At 30.9% G+C, this 23,372-nt stretch overlaps 1 protein-coding gene across 2 annotated transcripts in view; it reads left to right on the forward strand.

The window, feature by feature from the left end:
• The first annotated feature begins 7,225 nt into the window (after positions 1-7,225).
• The window catches only part of Osi2 (DUF1676 domain-containing protein Osi2), a 71,332-nt gene continuing 55,185 nt past the window's right edge, over positions 7,226-23,372 (forward strand). For both annotated transcript variants that reach the window (XR_015821978.1, XM_088224252.1), the window contains exon 1: positions 7,226-7,284. The gene's annotated coding sequence lies outside the window, so the exon portion shown is untranslated. The remainder of the gene's footprint in view (positions 7,285-23,372) is intronic.

Genomic DNA, 23,372 nt, shown 5'->3' on the forward strand with positions numbered 1-23,372 from the left:
CCTAGTAGGTGATTTGGTTCAGCCGGATGAATCTCACCCACGTGATAAAGGTTTCAGCTCTTTCACTTCACAAAAGTCAACAGATGGAAGAGTTGAGGAAATGTGGATGTTCAAACATGGGCAGAATGGTGAATGTTACACAGTGTGTAAAGTGGCCACTTAAACCAGCCAATGACAGGTCATAAGCCCTGTAAATGCCTAGACTTCCAAATTTCTTCTCGAAAACTTTTTCCCTCTCTGTTGAAATAAATTTAAATATGAACAACTCCCTAGGGAGGAAATCCAGCCAGTCTGCAAGCATTTGGACATAATCAAACATTGTTGAATTACTACCTGGTAAAAGAAGAAGTATAAAAATTGGAAAATTGTTTCCAGGCGTTGCCTAGTAGGTGATTTGGTTCAGCCGGATGAATCTCACCCACGTGATAAAGGTTTCAGCTCTTTCACTTCACAAAAGTCAACAGATGGAAGAGTTGAGGAAATGTGGATGTTCAAACATGGGCAGAATGGTGAATGTTACACAGTGTGTAAAGTGGCCACTTAATCCAGCCAATGACAGGTCATAAGCCCTGTAAATGCCTAGACTTCCAAATTTCTTCTCGAAAACTTTTTCCCTCTCTGTTGAAATAAATTTATATATTCAGTCGGTTTATGACAGTGATGGGAAACGCACGCGCGTAATATAAGCGGCGAATTTACGATTTTTAATTTATTTTGCTAAATTTTATTTTAATTTGAAAAAATTATAGAAAATGAATTATTATATTTATAAAAAGAACGAGAGGACTTAACAAAAAAAACTAACAACAAATTAGTCCATAATTCATAGCATCTTTACCGTACACTGTGTTAGTATCGCAAACAGCTTCGGCAGCTTTAATACTTGTGTAAATTGATTGGGATAAAACAAAATAAACTATGTATATTGAAACCAAATTCACCATCTTGTAGAACAGAAAATTTACTTGCAAATCTATGTATATAAAAGGCAATGTTCGAATGGTTGTCCTCGATGGACTCGATAACTACAGGACCGATTTACGTGCTGTTTTCAGATAATTATACATCTTTGCCACTAAAAGGTTTATAGCTCATAAAATCTTCAATTTATTGAGTACAAAAAAAGTAAGGAGCGTAAATGATTTTTTTATCCATCGCCAGGGTTGCATTTGCGGAGAATGCGGATATAAAAAAATGGACGGAGGTTATATTTTTGTCCATAAAAAAGCTGTTTTTTTAATGTTTACAATCAACATTGGCTTTTTTATGGATCCCAATCAGATTATTTCATTGGATTCCTTATAATTTCTACTCATTTTTTTTCTTTTTATTGGATTTTTTGTTCAACTAAAATAATAACAACTGACATTCTATACATTTTTGATAATCACATTCCTGACTAAAGTGCGTCCCTAAGCAGAGTTTGACAATTGCCAAAAGAGTTCTTTATTTAAAGATAGTTTGTTGTTATTTCATGGTTTGGAATTCAAACATAAACAAAAACTTAGGTACCTACTTAAACCCAATATCTGAATATCTATTATTTTAAGATTTATAATTCAATCATAAGCAAGTACCTAAGTACCTACATACCAATGAAAAGTTACAACATAGTTTTCACGTTTATCCAAACGGTTTTTACCAAACATTTTTTACTAGAGTTTTGTAAGTATACCTTATTGTGTTTAATCTTAAGGGCAAACGCGGTCCGACTTTTCTTCATACGAACGTATTCGCGTATTTTTTCACTGAATGGCACTAGAGAAATGTTTTTTTACAATAACAACAACAGCAACAAACTATCACGCCGTTTCCCCGTTAAGGTAGGGAGAGAGGATAGAACGCCACATTACTCTTTCTTTGCATTCAGATCTCGCTTCCTCTACATTCATAGATCTTCTCATGCACGCGCGCCGATAATTCCAACTTTTGCCATGTCCATCTTCAAGTATTTGTTGTATTTGGTCATGCTATGTTTTTCTCGGTCTTCCTATATTTCTGCATCCATTAAAATAAGAGTTGTAAATAATTTTATCCGTTCTTTCGTTGTCCATTTCCTCTACATCCCCGAACCAACGCAGAGCTCTTTTCTTGATTTTGTTGTTAATGCTTATCCCAGCCTTACATAATATACGGAGCTCAACATTTGTGCAGCAATCGTATATATGTTTACGACACATTCACATGAGAGATCGTATTTCGACAGCATTTGATTTTGTCCATTTAATCTTTATACGAGTATGAACTTAAATCTAGCAATAGCAAAGCATTGCCGGGCTCAGCTCGTGATGTACAAATTGAGACATTTAGTTTTTTTTGGCGCTCATCATGAAATTCGAAAAAAAACGCACTCAACTTATGTTAATAATAAACACATATTTATTTCTCATTTTTTTGCAAAACAAAGGGGAAATATTTTTCAGGAGGAAATACGGAAACATAGGCATTTACCGGGCTAACGATCTGCCATTCGATTGTTGAGGTGTTCACTTAACTACAGCGTAATATTTGCCATTCTGCCTCTGTTTAAGTATCCATATTTCTTCAATTCAGTTTGTTCATTTTAGTACCTACTTAATAACAATTCTTTCACTGTTCATTTATTCAATTGATATTGTTAATAAAATTTTAATAAGCGGTAATGCGTGTTCGGTTTTGCGATTAACCTTTAAATGACCGACATTAAGAGCGTCGGAGTTAAGAAATAAAAAAAAATATATAATTTTAATCGCCTTGAGTATACGTTGGAAGAACATAAGAAAAATTTGATATTCGTGTCTTTATTATAAAGTTTTCTCCAAATTTGCAAATCATGCTTTTACGTAACCTAAGAAAAAGTTTAGTTTTTTAAAAAAATAAAACCATCAACTTATTAGTACCTAAACGTACCCTGAGCCCTCTTAAGTTATGACACGTATCTTGTGCCCAAACGTATGGTCATGGCCAACGCGTATTTAGTCTTTCAGTCAGCTGGTTTTGACGTGAGCTTGATATTTCATTTAAAACCCAAACGCCCGATTTTGCGGAAAAGCAAATAAAAACATTTCAAATTATGGCGTAATTTTTTGTTAAAAGTAGGAATCTAGGTACTTGTTTATAATTGAATTCCAAATGTAAAAATAATTTATATTCAATTATTTAATTTTGGTATGTACCTAACTACTTTTTTATGTTTGAATCCCTAAATAGGAAAGTTTTCATTTTCAAATAAATAATTATTTTTCCAAATGTCAACAGGGGTGCACTTTATAAAGTAATGCGGTATTCAAAAATGCATTTTATTTAAGTTTATTTTATTTTATAATTACTGAGACCATTAAAAATAAATAAATGGGTAAAAATTAAAGGAATTTGGAAAGAATCTGTTTGAATCCATAAAAAGTAAATGTTGTTTGTAAACATTGAAAAACCAACTCCTTAATTTTTTTTGTATATCTATTCTTGTCAAATGCAGCCCTGGTAAACGATGAATAAAACATTTACGCTCCTAATTTTTATACTTATCAACAGATTGAAGATTTTAAAAACTATAAATATGCACATGGCAAAGCTCATCATTTTTCTGAAACCTGCATGTAAATCACTTCAGTAGTCATTCAGTATATCGAGGATACACATACAAACCGTACCTTTTATATGACTGTCAAATAAAATTTTAAAAAAAAAGTGTTCATTTTTGAAACATTCTTTACTTTTGTTTTTTTTTAAGAACTTAGGAAGCAGTTATTATCGGAAGTTAATGAAGTAATCTTCGACTCTTTATAAAGCAACATATTTAACTATATTTATCCATAAAAATATGATTATTTAAATGCTTTAAGAAAAAAATAACGCATATTTAAAAAAAAAATATATTTAACAATACAATTATGAAATTGAAGTTAAAATTTGACAGTGCTAGCGCGGGCAACACTAAGAATAAAAAGCAAAAAACATATTTTCTAGGTCAAAACCGCCATTCTTAACTTATTTAATTCTAAATAACATTGTACATACATTTATTAGGGACAGAAATACAGTTTAAAACGACACAATATGGAACGACCCATATCTGTGACGTTGCTTCAACTCGCTAGAAAATCTGTGTTGAGTCAAGGCACACGTAATGCATTCATAAAAATAAATACACACATATACATCCATAGACTCGCATATACATATTTATATTCATACTGTATTTTAGATATATATATTAAGTTGATATATATATTTTTTTTATTTAACTTTTTGTACATAATGTTATTGGTACATTGGCGGGCGTGTTGCCAAATGGCAATTTCTACCAACCAATAAAATAAATGTTTTATTTTCATAGAACATATTCAATAGAAAAAAAAGATTAAAGAGCTAAATATATATAAAAATATAAATAAACGTATTTGTTTATAAATTACCTTAAATCAAAACTATTGCTCAACGAGAAAAAGGAAAAAAAAGGAAAAAGGAAAGGAGGAGAGATTAACGAAAAGAAAGGAGATGATCCTTCAGACGTGATTTAAACAGAGATAATGTAGTAACATCTTTGATGGTGGATGGGAAATGATTCCACAGCTGAGCCGCATGGACACTATATGAGTTAGAGAAGAAAGAGAAATTGTGGATGGGTATTAAGAGAGTGCCTTGAGTATTAGAACGAAGAGGTAAACCATGAACTGATAAGCGTTGAAATTTTTCACTCAGGTATATAAGAGCGTTAGGACTATGAAGTACATTGAACAGACGTGAGAGGGAGTGATAGTCTCTCCGCTGTCTAATTTTGAGCCATTTCAGTTTTCTACAATAATTAGAAATGTGGTCACACTTCCTAAGACCAAAAATGTACCTTATGCATGTATTCTGAAGTCGTTTAAGTTTATCGAGTTGCTCACAGCTTAAATCAGTCATGGAAACATCAGCGTAATCTAGAATGGATAGTAGTAATGCTTGTACAAGGGTGCATTTAGTATTAATGGATAAGAATTTTCGCAACCTTCTTAGTGAGTGTAGACTGAAGATATTTTTCGGCTTAATTCATTAGTATGAGCTCGCCAGCGTAGATGTTCATCCATTTGTACTCCTAGATTTTTTGCGGATTTCCTGTATTGAATATTGGTACCATTGACATAAAAAGGATTAAGTGAAGATACGCCCAGCTTACTAAGCAATTTTTGACTACCCGCAAACATAATTTGTGTTGTAGATGGGCTCATTAGTAAACCATAAATGTCATTAATATACCATAAAGTATATCACCTATTACATTTTATATATATATATACACGTATTGATCGTTTACAAGTTATTCCACTTATAACTAGTTTTCATTGTTTTATTTTTGAGATAAGTGTCCTGACTACTAGGCCATGGAGGCTGTCGATAAAGACGTATTTTCTGTACTAGTTATTGATTTAAGAAGATTTTTGATAGAAATATATAAGGTTGGAATGTTTTATATTTATTTAAATAAAAAAAATCATTAAAAATATGCTTTGATGTTATATATTTACTACATGTTTTTTTTTAAACTATCATTTTTATTAAATAGTCTCGAATATAAATTTTGAAACTTCTCCACGGTGTTTCCTTTTTTTATGTTTTTATTTGTTAATGTATAGATACATTAAACAAAAAAATTAATATCCCTAACTCTGTGACTAACTCTTATGCAATAATATCCCTCTTAACGTTATTTTTTTACTCGCCCAGAATAATTTGGATACTTCTTACTAAATTCTTAAGGATAAAAACTAAAAATATTTGAATTCGTTTAATGTTATTTGCCAAATCCAAATAAAAAGACTAATTGAATGTCTTTCTTTACTTTTTGCCCGTCAATTCCATGTGATGTTTACGTTTAATTTAGTCGGTAATAATGTTTTATTGTCACATAACTCTTTAATACTGATGCTAAACATCGCACGTTTTATATTTTTTTGGGGGTTTTTTTTTTGTCGTTTTATTAAAGCGTATATTTTTTGACTTTCTTATTCTAATTTTAAAGAGCTTAAATCACTCGCAAACTAGTGGGGGTAGATAAAAAAAACTCTATGAGGCCAAGAGCCCTGTGTTGAGTTGAAAATCAACAAAATATATTTCGTTGTGTTCATCGTATGAACTACGGATGAATTATTGTATTTATAGTTTTTTTTAAATAAAAAATTGCGTGAATAATTGTACATATTTCAAACCAGGGAATCTATATAAAACCATTGAAATATAATATAAAAAATGACTGCCAACATAAATGCGATCAAACAAATCTCCCCTTAAGGGAAGGGAATGACCAGCGGAGGGAGCAAGTGCCGTCACGTCATCTCAAGTCGACTTTGGCAAGCAAAACACGAAATAACAACATCGGTCTACTGTAAGTTCTATTCTATATGTCGCTCCCTTCCGCATACGCGTACCTTTTATTTGTCGTTTCATTATACGCTCAAATAACTGAGCAGGACAGAGACAGGAGACTGACAATACTGATTTAGATAAGAACATTACTTGCCGGTGAAAGGTTATAACATTGCTTTTCCAGATCGATTTGTGCAGTACTTACGTATTTTAGTAATTTCAAGGATACAAAAGTTCCAAAGTAGCCGGGGACTGCTCGCAACAGACTAAAGTCCGTACTATCAAACATATGCCAATTGGCCGCAGGTTGAGGGACCGTATTTCGGACACTCATGCTTACTATTGTAGTTATATAACTAAATTTTTAAAATAAGTGATTTAAAAAATGAATACGGAGCGTCCTCTGGTTAGGATAGTCACCATCTTACATGGTTCAGCCTGTTCTTAGATGAAATATTTTTACGCTTTAAAGTAGAAGTAGTTATATACTAATATAAAAATAAAAAATACAACTACTTAATTATAAATGCATAATTTATGCGCATATAAATGCAGAGCTTGTCCCATTGTGATGTCTAGGGTTTTCTATGTTGTTTACGGAGTTGGGACAAGACAATATTGTCCTCGTATGAACCCATCTTATCACGTTACTTGTACCACGTGTTTTTCCTGTTTTTAAACTGTTTTCAAACTACTTTTTTTGTCACATTTACGTAACAAAAAAGAAACAGTTCGTTCGCTTTTATTATGTCATCGTAGGGTTTCTGATTGATTTGTCATCAATGTCTGCAAGGTGCGATACTTTTAATGTTACAGTGACTGAGTAGATCATAACGTAATATTTTCGCAGTTTTAACTCCGGGTTCACGTTATATATAAAGCCACCATTTGCAATTCCTTTTAGTAGTGACTCGTGAGTGAGAGTGGATCGTGTGACTCATATTCGGATTTCGTAATCGGGTAAGACAAAACCCGCTTTATAAAACTACGGTCCCATCTCACTTTCTTTCACCGAGGAAAGGAAATATCAAAATGCACTGAATTTTTAATGTCTCGAAAGTTTAATTCATGTCAAATGTACTTAAAACAATATACCAACTAGACTTTCTGATATTTTCTATATGCCTAATATCAAAACTAATCATCGGAAACATTCTATCATCCCTTCGTTTTATGTGAAACATTTAACAAGTATTTTAATAGTGTAAATATATTTTACGCTCCATAGATATAAAAAGTACAAAAGAGAACTAATGGGTTTGATTCAAAATAACAGAAAATATACATTTTGTCTTCTTTTTCTATTTTTTTTTCAAATCATCAAATCAGATGCAGTTTTCCACTCATACTTTCTTTCATTTATCCTCCACCACTCCTAATTAATTTCTTTCCAGATATCTTCTTGTTTTGTTCATATATTTTTTATTTTAATTTGTAGTAAATATTTTTTTTTTATATAGTTTAACCCGTCGTCGCCTTATTGTACTAAAATTTAATAAACACGTGTTATTGAATGACAGGTCTTACTTTTTTTATAAATATTTTTTTTAGTTTCTATTTTATAATAATAATAATAATCATGCATAACGTATAAAGCGCCATTTTCATAATATAATACCTCAAGGGCGCCATACATTATGATTATATAAAGTTATTAATTTAATTTAAACTTTCTAATTTAAGAAAAATAATGTACTTTGTCGCCACATGCTAATAATTAATTCAAATGATTTAGAGAACAAGTGGGTTTTAAGTTTTTTCCGAAACATCACTTCACTCTCACAGTTTCGGACTTCTGCTGGGAGAGCATTCCATGCCGTAGGGCCTGCGACCGCAAATGCGCGTTCGCCGAATTTAGTGCGCTGTTTGCGTAGCTATTTGTAACAGACGTACAGGTTAGATAACCTGTACGTCTGTTTGTATTCTAAATAAATATGCAATTAAATAAATTATTTGGTTTAAACATAAGTTGAGTATATTTTTTTCCAAATTTAAAAATGAGCACCGAAAGTAAAACAAAAAGGTTATACGTCATTCGAAAAAAAATTCTGTTCTCTAAGATATTGCATTTGCTTTTAAGTTACATTTATTATTTTGTTTTATTATAACCCTTCAAAATGAAATGTCAAGTAGATGCAAGTGAGTATTTTTGAAACCTCCTTCTGTTCTTGTTTAATCGAGGGAATAAACCTGCCAAAGCTGTTTGCAATATTTACACAGTGTAGGGTAAAGATGCTTTGAGTTAAATTAAGAGGAAAAACATTTTTGAGAAGGGAATATGAAATTCTAGCGATTACCGGGTTTATGTCCTATCATTGGCTGATTTCAGTGGCCACTTTACACACTGTGTACCATACACCACTCTGCCCATGTTCAAACATTCGCATTTTCTGTAAACATGTGCACTGCTTCAAGATTCTGATTTTTATTTATTTTTTTTACTGAATTTCCAAAAAAAAGGTTTTTGTGGCGTGTTTATTTTCCACAAAAACTTTTTTTAAGTCAACCTACAGCTCGTGTTACCCAAAAACTTGGTTTTATTTTTTTTTATTTTTTTTATTTATTTATTCACACTCTTTATCAAAACACAATTCCATGTTCACTTTGCCCAGCTAACAAGGGTACATACCCCGTTCCAAGCTAGGCAATTACATTTTAATATATTATAATAGTTAACAAATTAATATAGACCACAGACAAACAAAATATAAACTTATTCGGATACACATTTTGATTCATATACATACAGACATACACATATATACACACGTATATATAAATATACACATATATACACATGTACATACACACACACGTACATACACCCATGCACATACACATACATACATTCATAAAAACATAGACAATTTATTTATGCGAAACTTCTTGGTTGTCATCTATAAAAATACATTTTTAAAATTATTCCTTATTTTTTTTATTTTATTTTTGACATCCAGTAAGGTTCATCCGTGGCATGCATCAACTTTTCTGACTCCCTACGACCAATGTCATGAAAGAGCGAGGTCAACACCTTCCGTAACTTGACAACACTCCCGTCTTTCCACGATTCTGGCAAAAGGTTATGGACCTTTTTGCCTACGTAATAGTGTTGTCTCGATGCCAAAACAGTGTTGAAATTGATAGTTTAATCAGTATAAAAAAATTTTTTGCTTAGAAACTATGCTTAGAAACAAAACATGAGCCATCCACGTATTTTGTTTGTTTGTAATTGTAGAATTATTAAAAAAAATATAATGTTTAATATATTCACAGCCGAATTTATGTGATATAAAATCTAACATTTTAAACTTCCACTCGATTCGAAAAATCTGAAAATTTCACAGTGCAAAGGTTGCTGATAGTACTCGTATATTCAGATAAGAAAATGTATCGAATTCTGAAAACGAAATATAAACCGGGTTTTAAACTTTAGCCAAGATAAAGTAATAGGATTTTGAACTTTCTACCGGTGATCGTTCTTATTCCCATTTAAGTCCAATTTTATCCGATATTACTGTAGTTATAAAAATTGATCTATTATTCATTATGATAACATCAAATTTATCAAATGCAAAATCCTTACAATTCTATGACTCGTATCTGTAAAAAAACAATGTCATAAATCTTAATATTACAGGAGAGTAATTAAATTGTGCCTACGTATAAGTTCATATACCATACAAAAGACAAACACAAAACAGAGTTTTATTTTGATTTAAAATTGTATTTATTTATTTATTAATTCAAAATTACACTCGTTTAAATATAAGTGAACTTTTTAAGGTTTTTTAGGCTGTGCCCGTCTTAAGTCATAATAATTTCCAATAAAAAATACGTAGTAAAAATAATTAGATTCAAATATAATGACATGTGATGCAATATAATAACAATCAAAGAAAACAAGGTAAAAGTAGTAAACAATAAAATTTTAAAGAATACAATTTAAATAAAGATAATCAGAAATAAAAGGAAAAATGTTATTTTTAAATTATACAAATTTAGATTCATACATAATCAAATATACAAAAAACAGCATCATTGAAATCAACAAAATAATAGTGTAATAGTAAAATATAGTAGTATTGAAAAAAAGTTTAGTAAAAGTATCATTGAAATCAATAGAAAAAGAATATATAAATAAAAAACATAATTGAAATGATAATTGAGATGTGGTTTCTAGAATGTCACTCTACACTGTTGTAAGAAATAGAAGTAATAAATAATATGCCAAATAAGATTGAGTAGTTAATTAAATTATACAAAAATATGTAGTGAAAAAACATACAAAATTTCAAGATATATAAAAAGCAAATAAAAGTAAAAGTTTGGAAGGAAAGCAGATTTGTCAATTTTCGCTAATTGCTCATCTCGGACTTCAAAACAATTGACAACCTCGTCCCTATCGATGTGCAGCAACCAATTGCAAATATTTTTCTTAGGTACATTGGCACTTGTGTACGTAGTTAAAACAAGGAGGTACCATTAACAATCATTGAATTTCGTATGAAAAACATTTTTTTTTTAATAATCAAATTGACTAAGTAAAGGTTTGCCTTAAAGTTTTTCTTGAATAAATTTTAAAAACAAACAAAATCTCGTATACTTCTACGAGGGATTAATAAAATTGTGAAGCTTTTTGTGACGTCTCTCACGCTCTTTGAAAACAAATAAAAAAATTGTTTGCAGACAATTGGTAGAATTTCATATTAAATTTGGCAATGTATTCAAAATAAAACACGTAAATTGGATTTTAATTCTACTTATTTTTTTTATATACAAGAGGGTTTATTGTGACGCGTTTCATCTTGTTAGGACATTTTCGAACTAAAATATGTTTAAAAATTAAGAAACATTAAAATTCAATAAACTTTTTTTATTTTGGATGCAATACCAAATTTAGTAAAAAAGATATTCATTATATACAAGTTTTTTAATTGTCATCGCCCCTAAACAAAATATTGGCAAGAAAAATATGAAATCTGACATTGCCTCTCTTAGATCCAAGCCACCGAATTAATGGTATGACTGATTAATTATAAGTTTATTAACGCATGCATGTATTAGTTGCTTTCTTGGTGGACTTTAAAAAATAAATATTACACTCATTTATTTATCCGACTTTAAAAAAGAAATATTACACTCATTTATTGTAAAAAATATTAGGCATGAGATCGCCGCAAAAACCTCGCGAGTCGGTGACATCTGACATAAAAAAAAACATGATTACTCAATGCTTAACACACATGACATACAAGTACATAGTCTGGAGAGAAAGCGAAGGATTATTTGTAACAGACAATTTTCTCCGAAATTTCAAAAACAAATAAGACGTTTGTAATGCTCCGAAAATTTAACATGTCATCTCCTGAAATTATGCTTTATAATATAGAAGCTCGTACATTTAAGGATTGTACTGTAATTTTAAAAATAAGCCTGGTTTGTATTTAAATGAGTTTGTAATCTTTTGCAATATTTGTCAATTTTGAAAACTCCCAGTAGAAAGTATTACAAAAAAACTTATTTTTAAATAAAAAAAATTCAAATCTCACGTGTTTTAAAATTGTAAAAAAATATATATTTTTGTCTCCCGGAAAGGGAAAAAAATAGTTTTTTTATTACTAAAACGTATCATAATAAATGCCTGATGATATTTAAAACCATTTACCTGACCCAATACTTTTTTTATTTTACTAACTTTGGAGAACGCTAAATCTAAATCTTAATAGAAGCGGTAATGGAAAAATAATTGTTTCTTTTTTAAATTTATTTATTATTGGACTACGAAACACACCAACATTTTTTTCAAATGTATCATATAATCACCACTATGATTTTTTAACTTTTTGTGATTACTGCATGAGTGACGTCACAAGTTTTCTTCGGTGAGCTCTGCGGATTGGTCAATTCGCTTTCCGTTAACTGGAAATCTGTCACAATACTCCATCATTGATTGATACGAAAGAACTATCGACATCGTTCAAAGAAGTTAGTTTTTTTGAAGGTCATTTTTATTAAATCTTTTATACATTTTCAACAAACTTCGCCTTACAATTGAATGGTCTTATTTTTACGCATAAGAAACTATTTATTATATCTAATTTCAGACAGCTCTGAACTTCATCGTTGGAAATTATTTCAATTTCTAACTTCTTAAATTGCAAATATTAAAACTGAATTTTGGGAAAGTATTTCTTAATTCTGATGATAATAGATCATGATACTTTTTCATTTCGAAAAGGGCTTTTTCTGTATGCGTGTGGCTTTGAACGTATTCAGCAAAATCTATAGAATAAATATTCAGAAGGCTAAACCAAAATGATACCATTTTGTCGATTACGTAGTTATACAAAATAATATTATAACTAAGGATAATTTGAGTCGACCCTCGTTGGGCGAGTGATTATCTCTGAGTTAATTATGCCTGCTACCTCTTTGATAAGGCGAATATTTAATTAGTTCTTTGTACCAAAATATAAGGTAAATTCAAAAGCTTGTGATAATATGGACCTCGCCTATATATATTGAACGCTACCCTTTATCTTGTGTAATAATAGAAATTAAGGCGTTTTAAAAGAGGGCTATATCACAAAGTATTGCATAACCGTATCTTCTTCTTATAGTTCCTCTCCCCGATTTAGGTTGGAAATCATCATTGCAATTCTTACTTTATTGGCATCTCTCCTGAACAAGGACTGAGTGCTGCAATGGAACCATTCGCGCAAGTTCTTAAACCAAGAGATGCGCCTTCTACCTGCACTACGTCTCCCTTCAATCCTTCCCTGTAGAATGACTTGTAAAATTTTATATTTTTCGCCTCTCATCACATGCCCAAAGTACTCAAGTTTTCTTTTCTTTATGGTCTTCAGTACCTCTTTATCTTTTTCCATTCTTCGGAGAACATCATCGTTTTGGACTCTATCCACCCAGGAGATTTTTAATATCCTCCTGTAGCACCACATTTCAAGATCTTTTTTGAAGTGTTTCGGGTGAGTGTCCACGTTTCGACGCCGTAAAAAAGTACTGAGAAGACGTAACATCGAGTCATGCGCATTCGGAGGTCTAAATAAAAGTCTCTACTGCAAAGAAGGTCACGCATCCTGAAAAAGCAGTCTCGCGCCACCTCTATTCTGACTTTGATCTCTTGCGAGTGATCCCATTTATCATTCAGCCAGCATCCTAAATATTTATATTGATGAACTTGCTCAATAAACTGCGCTCCAAGTTTTAAAGTCATTGGGAAAGTTTGTGGCTTTTTCTGAATAACCATACATTTTGTCTTGGAAATATTCATCTCTAGCCCTTTATTCAAATTTGCCGTGTAAACTTTGTCCAATAATAGTTGCAGGCTTTCCATACTATCTGCTAAGGACAGTATCATCCGCGTATCGGATATTGTTTATAATTTATCCATTTATGCTAATGCCGTTTGTTAGTTCATTTAGTGCATTTCTAAAAATGGCTTCCGAATACATATTAAAAAGGAGAGGAGACAGAATGTATCCTTGCCGAAACCGTATGAAAGGCAGTAAAAAAATATATAAAATGGAAAAAATATAAATTAGGCATTTTTAAAAATCATAATTCAAACAAAAGATTAAAGCATGTGTGTCAAGTTATAAATAATGTGCGAGGTTATTTTTATTATAACGCATGTTTCACAAATTTTATCTAGCATCTCTGCCATCAAACTGAATTATGGCCGTTAAATAAGACTAACACAATATGTTATTTACCATCGGTCATTTACTTGTATATTTTTTTTATTACATGCTCAATAGTCAACCAATGACTGATAAAATCGTGGAATTGGGTCCCAGCAAACATATATTAGGGGAGGTACGCCTAAGAGTACGCAGTCCATAAGATTACGTATTGTTTTTATTTTACTGTGACTATTATTACTCTAATTATTTAAAAACATTTAAAAAAACTTATTACTACTATGAGACTTTATTAATAATCAAGTAAAATTATATTCGATTGTATAAATTGCATCTATCTTAAATTAAATTTAATTAAAATAAATCTTATATAAATTCTAATAAACTGCTTTAATAACATATTTTTAAAACTAAATTTTGGTCTATCTACATTTTTTCTTTTTCTTTTGTGACTATTGGTGAAAGATGTTTAGTGTTTTTATTTTTTATTTTATAAATTGTACTTATATTTTGATATCGTTGACTGTTTGTGAACTGAAAATAAGTAAATAAATCAATACATCTCAGAAATGAAGAAGTTCAGTGTCTTTTTTTTCTTTTTTATTTGTTAATAAACTATTAAACGAAGCCAATTTTATATTTTTCATTTTCATATATTCTTTTATCAGCGCTTTGATTTCTTAAAGTTGTGTTTCTGAAACAACTCCGCGTGTGACGTCAAAGGTTGTTCTCTCACAGCTCTTCCGATTAGTTCGTTTACGGTGACCAAACCGAATATCCTTCAAAGCTCTCATTTCATTAAATGGTTCATATGAACCAGTGACGTCATTCAAATAGTGTGTTTTTATTAAAATATGATTTATTATTTTTTTCGTACATTCTCAAAAAATTACGCCATACAATTTAATGCTCTAATTTTTACCGCGCGCACAAAAACTGCTTTTGTATCCAATTTCCCGTAGGGCTGAAGTTCTTTATTGAACACGAGTCAGAAAAACAAATAACTCCACACTATCTTAGAACTGTAATAGATGCAAACTGATAAAAGATGTTAAAACAGTGAAACAGGTCTCTAAAATATTTAAAGAATTGAAGAAATATGGATGTTCAAACATAGGCAAAATGGTGAATGTTACACAGTGTATAAAATGGCCACTTAAACTAGTTAATGACCGGTCATAAGCCCGGTAAATGCCTATACTTCCATATGCCCTTTTGTAATGTATTCTTTATCCCTGTTGTAATTTGTTAATCTGAATGACTCCTGAGGGGTGAAATCCAGTGTTTTGTCTACAAACATTTGGGCAAAATCAAATAATGAAATTATTTAAATCTATAACTCTTAAATGTCTGTAGTAAATAACTCCATTGCGCGCAGTAATGTAACATCGTGTTACCATAAGTAAAAATACAGAATTTTAGAAAAAAAAAACATGGAAAGGTGATAATAATTCTTTTGCTATAATTTATAAAAATAAACACAAAATTAAAAATCATAAATACGCCATTCATCTTACTAACGTGCATCGCCCATCACTGTCAATAACAGACTGAATCTCGGGGTTGAAATCTTGAAATTTTTATCGGGTTGTGGTCCTGTAGCTAGTGTCTCGGACTCATGGACCAAAGGTCTGTGGTTTGAATCCCACTCTTCTCCAACTTGATTCTATTTTCTAATAGGGAGTTATCTACAACTCGTTGAAAATGGCCCTCAAAATTAAATATTTGGGTTAATCATAAGAACACAGATATTAAAAAAAAAAAAAAAAACTGTTTTGCACTAATACCGGCCACAGAATGCCGTCTCTGTCTTCCTTGTTATTAGTTCTATCTTCGTGCTCTCTCCTATACCGATTTATTGCGGTATTAATGCAACAAAAATAAATATTTTCCGTATTAAAATCCAGTTTGGTTTGACAAAGTTTACATTCTAAATCCGGTGTGAAATGTTCAAATGCAACTTTGTCACTAAAAAAAGAAGAGAGAAATATCAAGTATTGTATTTTACGTAGACTAGTGCGCCATCACTGCCACACAATATATAAAACTTCAAAATGAAATAATTATTATCTTAAAAGTAAAAGTACTTATAAAAATAGCGTATCTGGGACAACTGATGTTTTTTGCATTAAAACTAAGTAAATTACAAATTTTCATTTCAACAAAAAGCAATTTTATGACAAAAATGGGCGTCGGTGTTATATTCACATGTAAAATTAATGGCATTTTACTATAATTTTTGCATTTAACTTCAAAATGGCAAAAAATGGACCCCTTTTTTTAATCCCGATAGTGATAAATGGGTGATAAAGTAATAAATATTATTTATTTTTACCAAAAAAAAAACATTTCTCAACATTAAACTTGTACAAAAGTTAAAGAATACTTATTGTTATGTTACACTATTACGGTAGCCATAATATACTTTGACCACGCGAAGGGGTACTCAGTGAATCTTAAATTGCTCCATTCATTTAATTTCATTCGTTCTTTAGACCGTTAAGAAAAGGATACGAATTTAGGAGATACAAAAATTTCCCCTACGCCAAAAAAGATTTCGAAACAACTAGCACTTTTGAGATATGATCCGTTGGTAGATTATCCCGATTTTAGATAAGTTAATAAATGCAGTTATATTTCTAATCGTATATGTCAAAATCATCACTATCCCCCTTTTCGTACCTTGTGGTGAATAGAGCACTGCATTGGTTAAACAAATCGCATCTTTGGACGAAAACGACTCCACTAAAAAAATCTACTTTTTGTAAAATTGCAAAAAAAGAATGTAAATTGTGACATTTTTGTGAATTTTTCGAAGTAAGCACCGAATTATGAGTTACAAATTTTACCGAAAGCTTTCAACTATGAATCTATAAAAAACACGCGTAATAAAAATAAATTATTAAAAGTTTAAACAAGACATTTATTAAATGAGTCATTATTAGATCGAAAAAAACAAACAAAAGAACTATGATAAATGAGATAATGACATAACTTTTATTAGGTCTGATCAGGTCACCAAACACGTATTTTTATTTATTTACAAAATAACGTAAACGCATATAAGTCTCTAAGATTATCGATAATTCAAATAATAAAATGATATAAACTTAAACAAGTCATTAGGATTATCGGTAAGCTGGAATAAAACAATCACAAGGCTAAATTGGTCATTTTAATATTTTAATTTTATTTTATTTTATTAGGGAAATATACAGTTCTACATACATATTTTTAGTAAACAAACAGATATACTGTATAAACTCAGAACTAATAACAAATTTCCACATAGTATACAAAGTTAGTAAAGAAAATATATTACATATCAAATAAATACATACAATTTATACATATAAAAATGTTATTTTCATGTACTCAATACTCAAAGATTTTTTAAATATTAATTTTAAGAACATTAAGTTACTGTAAATTGGGCGGGATAAGGACAAAATGCTCTAAGAGAGGATAAGGAGGGGAGGGGAGATGTACATATTTATTATTATAATGTCTACTAAGTTACATATGAAACTTAAAAAAGTTAAGCGAACATTCTATTTGTATTGGAATAAAATCGACTCAACCGGCTCTTGGTCACTATATATCTGTCTGCGTTGTGTCGCTTCCGTACTAACAGGGATTTCGAATTATCTGAGTAATAAAAATACCGAATTTCGTAATATTTCCACCCAAACGTTGCGTTTTTTTTTAATGCAGAAAGATGGATAATGTTCATTGAAGTCGTTTTATGACCTAAACTCATTTTAATCTTTTTTTGAATAAAGTCGTTTTCATATAAAGGTAAGGTAAAAATGTCATATGAAGGTAAGGTGATCAATCTTACGATTCAGATATCAGTCCAGGAATGAAATATTGGAGTTCAAAAAAACTTTCGAATTAATATTTCACGTCCACCTTGATAGGGATTGAACCCAGGACATCTAGAATGGTAGGTGAACACATTCATCATTACAGAAAGATAAAAACTTTTCTCTACTCGATTTTTTTATTCGGGATTTTTACCTTAGAGCAGCCATCGAGTCAAAAACACTTGATTCTGGGTTCTGGTTCTATATCGCATACAAAACTGTATTCATCATCCACCTGAACGCATAAATTTTGTACATCGGTCATGATTATTTAATAATTTACCATTAAGATTGCTTACATGAGATGAACTTGGCTCTGAATGTACAAGGTAAGAATAATTTATAGTAAAGATCATCAGATATTAAACGGACGGCGATAGCTGGGAGCTATCGGCGTGGAAAATACAGAAATCTGTTTGGTATTCTTAGTTTTCTTATATCCAAAGTCTTTTTTTGGCTTGTCTTGTATTCTTTAAAATGTTCAGTTACAAGTTCTTTGACATTGTAGAAATCAACAATAAAAGCACACTCTTCACATGATATTTTTGCTCAAAAGCTTAGTCAATAAATCATGTAACTCTTTGATCAGGAAAACAAATTAACGTCGCGAATGCGGGGGCGCGGTAATGGGGGCGAAGCCCAACGGCTTCTATGTTATTATTAGAGCAGAGTGCACCGTCATTTATCTTTGAGTATCCTAGTAGCGATGCAGTATGCGGTGTCAATTGTCGTTCACAGCCTCTGTTAGGGAAAATAAACTAGAATGCCAAGCCATCAACCTGTTCCAGTTATTGGTCTTTCCTGTAGCAATTGATTTTATCCCGAAACTTGACACTTTTAAATATACAGACCCGATTTGCGTAAAAGGGATGGTCTTCTGGAGCGAGTTTTAGGACACAACATTAGCGCGATCGGATAGACAATATATTTAAAAACGGCGCGGCGGTTGATAAATGGGAATTTGGAATTCTGAGCATTCACAGGGCTTATGACTTGTCATTGGCTGGTTTAATTGGCCACTTTACACAGCTTTAGCTTCACTAAAATCAACAAATGGAAGAATTGAAGAAATATGGCTGTTCAAACATAGGCAAAATGGTGAATGATATACGGTGTGTAAAGTGGCCACTTAAACCAGCCATTGACAGGTCATAAGCCCTGTGAATGCCTAGAATTCCATATTCCCTTTTCTAAGGTATTCTCCGTCCCTGTTGTAATTTGGTAATCTAAATGACTCCCGAGAGGGTTAAATCTAGTCTTTTGTCTACAAATATTTGGACAAACTCAAGTATTGCAGAAAGACTAATTATTTATGGCAAAATAAACTATACACAAAAACTTAACTAATTAAATAAAAGCGTTATTCAAAACCATCTCTTAATCTTGCAAAAACAGTATTCAATTATACTTAAATTTATTTCAACAGAGAGAAAAAACGTTTTTGAGAAGGGAATATGGAAGTCTAAGCATTTACAGGGCTTATGACCTGTCATTGGCTGGTTTAAATTGTCACTTTACACACTTTGTAACATTCACCATTCTGCCCATGTTTAAACATCCACATTTCCTCAACTCTGCTATCGTTTTCCCTCTCTGTTGAAATAAATTTAAATATGAACAACTCCCTACGGAGAAAATTAAAAAAAAAAAATACAATAACCCACGGGGCAGGCCTTTTGTTTAACATCCAACCTTGGTTGACAACGCCTTATTATTGTCGACTGGGTCCACTCCAAGCTCCATCGCCGTGGAAACTCTAGAAAGCACTTCAGTTAGAATGGTCGTTTTAATGAGGCAATGCTTGCTTGAGCTTATGGTTTATAGAGATTTGGGGCAAATGTTTAAGAACTATGAAGAAAAAAACATTTTAAAAGGAAAATTCTAACAAAGTCATTACAAAATTCTTAAATATTAATAATAAAATTAACTCTTAAAAGACTGTGGTAAATAATTCATTTGCGCGCGGTGGTGTTATACCGTGTTACCACTAGTAAAATACGGAATATTCTAAAGTTCAGACCTTGAAAAAAAAACATGTAGACATACTGTTTAATAATTTATTTTCCATAATGTGTGCGAATAAACATATCATTTAGCCCTGTTATAGCAACCAATTAAAAATCACAAATACGCCGCTCATGTTACGCGCGTGCGTCTCCCATCACTGTCATCGACCAACTGAAGACTGAATATGTTTTAGACGACACCCGCCGCAGTACAGCGTCTCTGTCTTTCTTGTATAAGGTATCTGTATCGATGTGTTGTTGAATTAGCGGACATTCATTTTTTGCGTAGCAAGGATAAATATTTTTTGTATTAACATTTAGCATAATTATACAAATTTTACTTTCCAAATCGAGTATGAAAATATCCATTTGATGAGTTCGAAATTTTTTAATTCATTATTAAAAACAATAAGAGAGATATATTAAATTTGGTGTACTATGTCGAATCCTTTGACATCACAGCCACACAAGAGTTAAGGAATATTAACTCTTGTGTGGCTGTGACACACAAGAGTTAAGGAATATGTGTAATTTAAAATCTTTAATATTTTAAAATAATACGTCAACGCTTTAAAAAAAAAATCAGGTCAAAATTATCAGATCATATCGTCTCCGTTCACCAAGAGAACTATCCTTTTCGTACTGCAATATTTTACTGTACATGGAATGGCACTCATATATTTTATGGAGGTAAAATATTCAGCCTTACGCTTTAAATATCAGTCTAGTTACAACGAAGTATTTCAGTGAAAACCACCTTATGAAGAACTTATTCATGTCAACCCTCTCAGGAATTGAATCTAAAACCTCAAGCATGCTAAAAGAATGCATAAACCACTTATCTGCGAGGCGTATTTTTTTTCTGGGTTTTTCCCTGAGAGCCGTTGGGTCGAAAACACTCGTCCTAGATTAAAAGGTTCTGTTTCACACACATAACAGTACTATTGATCTTCCTGGAAACAAAAAAAAATATAACATTATATATTTACTTTTGTAACAGTATTTTTAATATATTTGTAGTATTTGTAGACAAGCTCTTGATTCCTCTCACTAGAGACATTACAATTTATATACCAAGAAAAATTGAGAAAAGTTATATAATAGTTTGGCTGGAAGTCTAATAGTCAGAATTAAATTATTAAATATTTGTACGTAATTCGTTACTCTCTACCGGTTTCGAGATGTGGCCGTATCTTCATCAGGACTCCAATTAAACCAACATGTTAAACTCACTATACACCTTCACCATAGTTGTTGCACAAAAATATAAAACCAACATGACTTCTGATAGAACAAATGTGGTGAAGGTGTATAGTGGGTTTTGCATGCTGGTTTAATCGTTTTCCTAACGGACGGTTGACATAGAATAGTCGGTAAGTGGTTATATACAAATATTTAATAACAGTTAGGAAAATGATGTAATAACTTATATTTACAATTAAGTTACTAATTTAAAATACTTGGTACACGTCCACTTATTTGTTTGACCAATTAGTGCTTTCACCCTCTAAATGGTATTTTCAGACTAGCGAACCATTTTAAATTAGTAACTTATTTATAAATATAAGTTATTACATCATTACAATGGAATTCCTTTAAGAATTATCAATAAATTATTTAAATAAATAAAATTGTAAAATGTTTGACATCATTACCATAAAAAAAAAACCTTAACAAAAAAATCTTTTACAGAATATTTTCTCTTCTTTTTCTTATATTACACAAATTTTATAACCGTCTATTTAATAAGAGCAAAAATTCATAAACATTTCTTGTATACCCACGAACACGTCATGTCTTTGTGGGATTTTTCTATTTACTATTTTTACTGTTAATATGTATTTCATTTATTTAATACTCTAAACTTATTTAATACCAAAAAAAAAAAAATGTTTAAATATTAATTAAAGTATAATTTGTTTAAAAGATACATTATTATTTAATTATCATACCATGAAATGCTTGAATTTTAATTTTGTCCCTTTCGTGTAAAAGTCCAACGGGTGTATATAATAAATAAATAAAAACGTCAATTTTAGACTTGTGCCATTATTATTACTCAGTAGCGATCTGTATTATTTAAATGCGTATTTTTTTATATCGTTCAATCAACCGTTTGAAAATTATAAAAAAAAATTGTATTCTGTTAATTTTATTTTTCGTACTTTTTTGCCAACTAATATTTTCAACAGTTACACCGCCGATGATAGTTCGTATCTCAATTCCGTGATTTTACACTAACGCAAAATCTGGCATGGTAATTTATGACTTTGCGTAAAAAGACGCATTAATTGCAAGGTCGAGATAAGACCAGAAGGCTTAACGTTTAAACTTTTTAACTCTCCGAACGCCGCATACTTAGTAAGTCGAGGAAAGGTGAGACGCATTGTTACCCACTTTTCTGTACGTTGTTCCAGAGATTGTTGAACTGTTGTGCAGTGTCAATTAAAATTACAATATTTTTTTAATATTTAAAGCATTAACTTTGTGGTCAAACATTTTACTAAATATTTGTATAAAACCACTTACCGCTTTTCTATGTCTACCGGTTTCGAAACATACCCGTCTCTTCGTCAGGACACCAATTAAACCAACATGCAAACCAACATGCAAAACCCACTATACAACTTCACCATAGTTGATGCATGAAAATATAAAACCAACACGACATGCATTTTTATAAGCACATGCACCAATTAGGACATACATGCACTGATTAAATTATAAAAATATTCTCTTGTTTGAGAATTAACAAAAAAAGTATTCATATAATCATTTTTTTTCCAATTTAATAATAAATATTAGAACCAAACTTCAGCACTCGCTTTATTTATTCTTTTTTTAAATTTTTTGTTTTGCACATATTCATGTTAACATTTAAAAATCGAAAAGTATGTTTTTTCCCGTGAATCTGCTGAATAGAAATATGAAAAACATACGTTTATACAATATTTTGAGTATGTCCAGATGTTTGCAGACTGGCTGGATTTCTAGTAGCAATATTACAAAGTATGTAAAGTAGCCGATTTAACCAGCTAATGACAAGTCATAAGCCCTGTAAGTGCCTAGACTTCTACATTTCTTTCTCAAGAATGTTTTCTCTCTGTGGCAAAAATTAACATGCCTTTTTATATTTCTTTTTGTTTTTTTACGTTTTCTTTATACGTATTTAAAATGTTTATTTCTACTTATTACGATTCTTGTATAAGGTTCTGCGAGGCATTTATATTAAAAAATAAAACTGAGCAAAAGGCACTAAATGTGTAAACTTATCGCTATATACATAAATAATTTATAACATAATTGCAAGATATAATCAGCCTTATATTTCAAAAGCTTAATTATAACGGCCTTTCTTTTTCGCACCTAATGGTGCATAAGGCTTTGCATTGGTAAACCAAATGTAGTGTATTAAATTCATATGTTTTATGAAGGTAACATGATCAGTCTTACGCTTCAGGCGCCAATTCAGGAACAAAAACATATTATAATAATAAAAATACTTTATAGTTTTA

This window comes from Micrasema longulum, unplaced genomic scaffold, assembly GCF_059751315.1.
Source record: "Micrasema longulum isolate JH-2025_06_02 unplaced genomic scaffold, ASM5975131v1 h1tg000274l, whole genome shotgun sequence".
Classification (NCBI taxonomy): Eukaryota; Metazoa; Arthropoda; class Insecta; order Trichoptera; family Brachycentridae; genus Micrasema; species Micrasema longulum.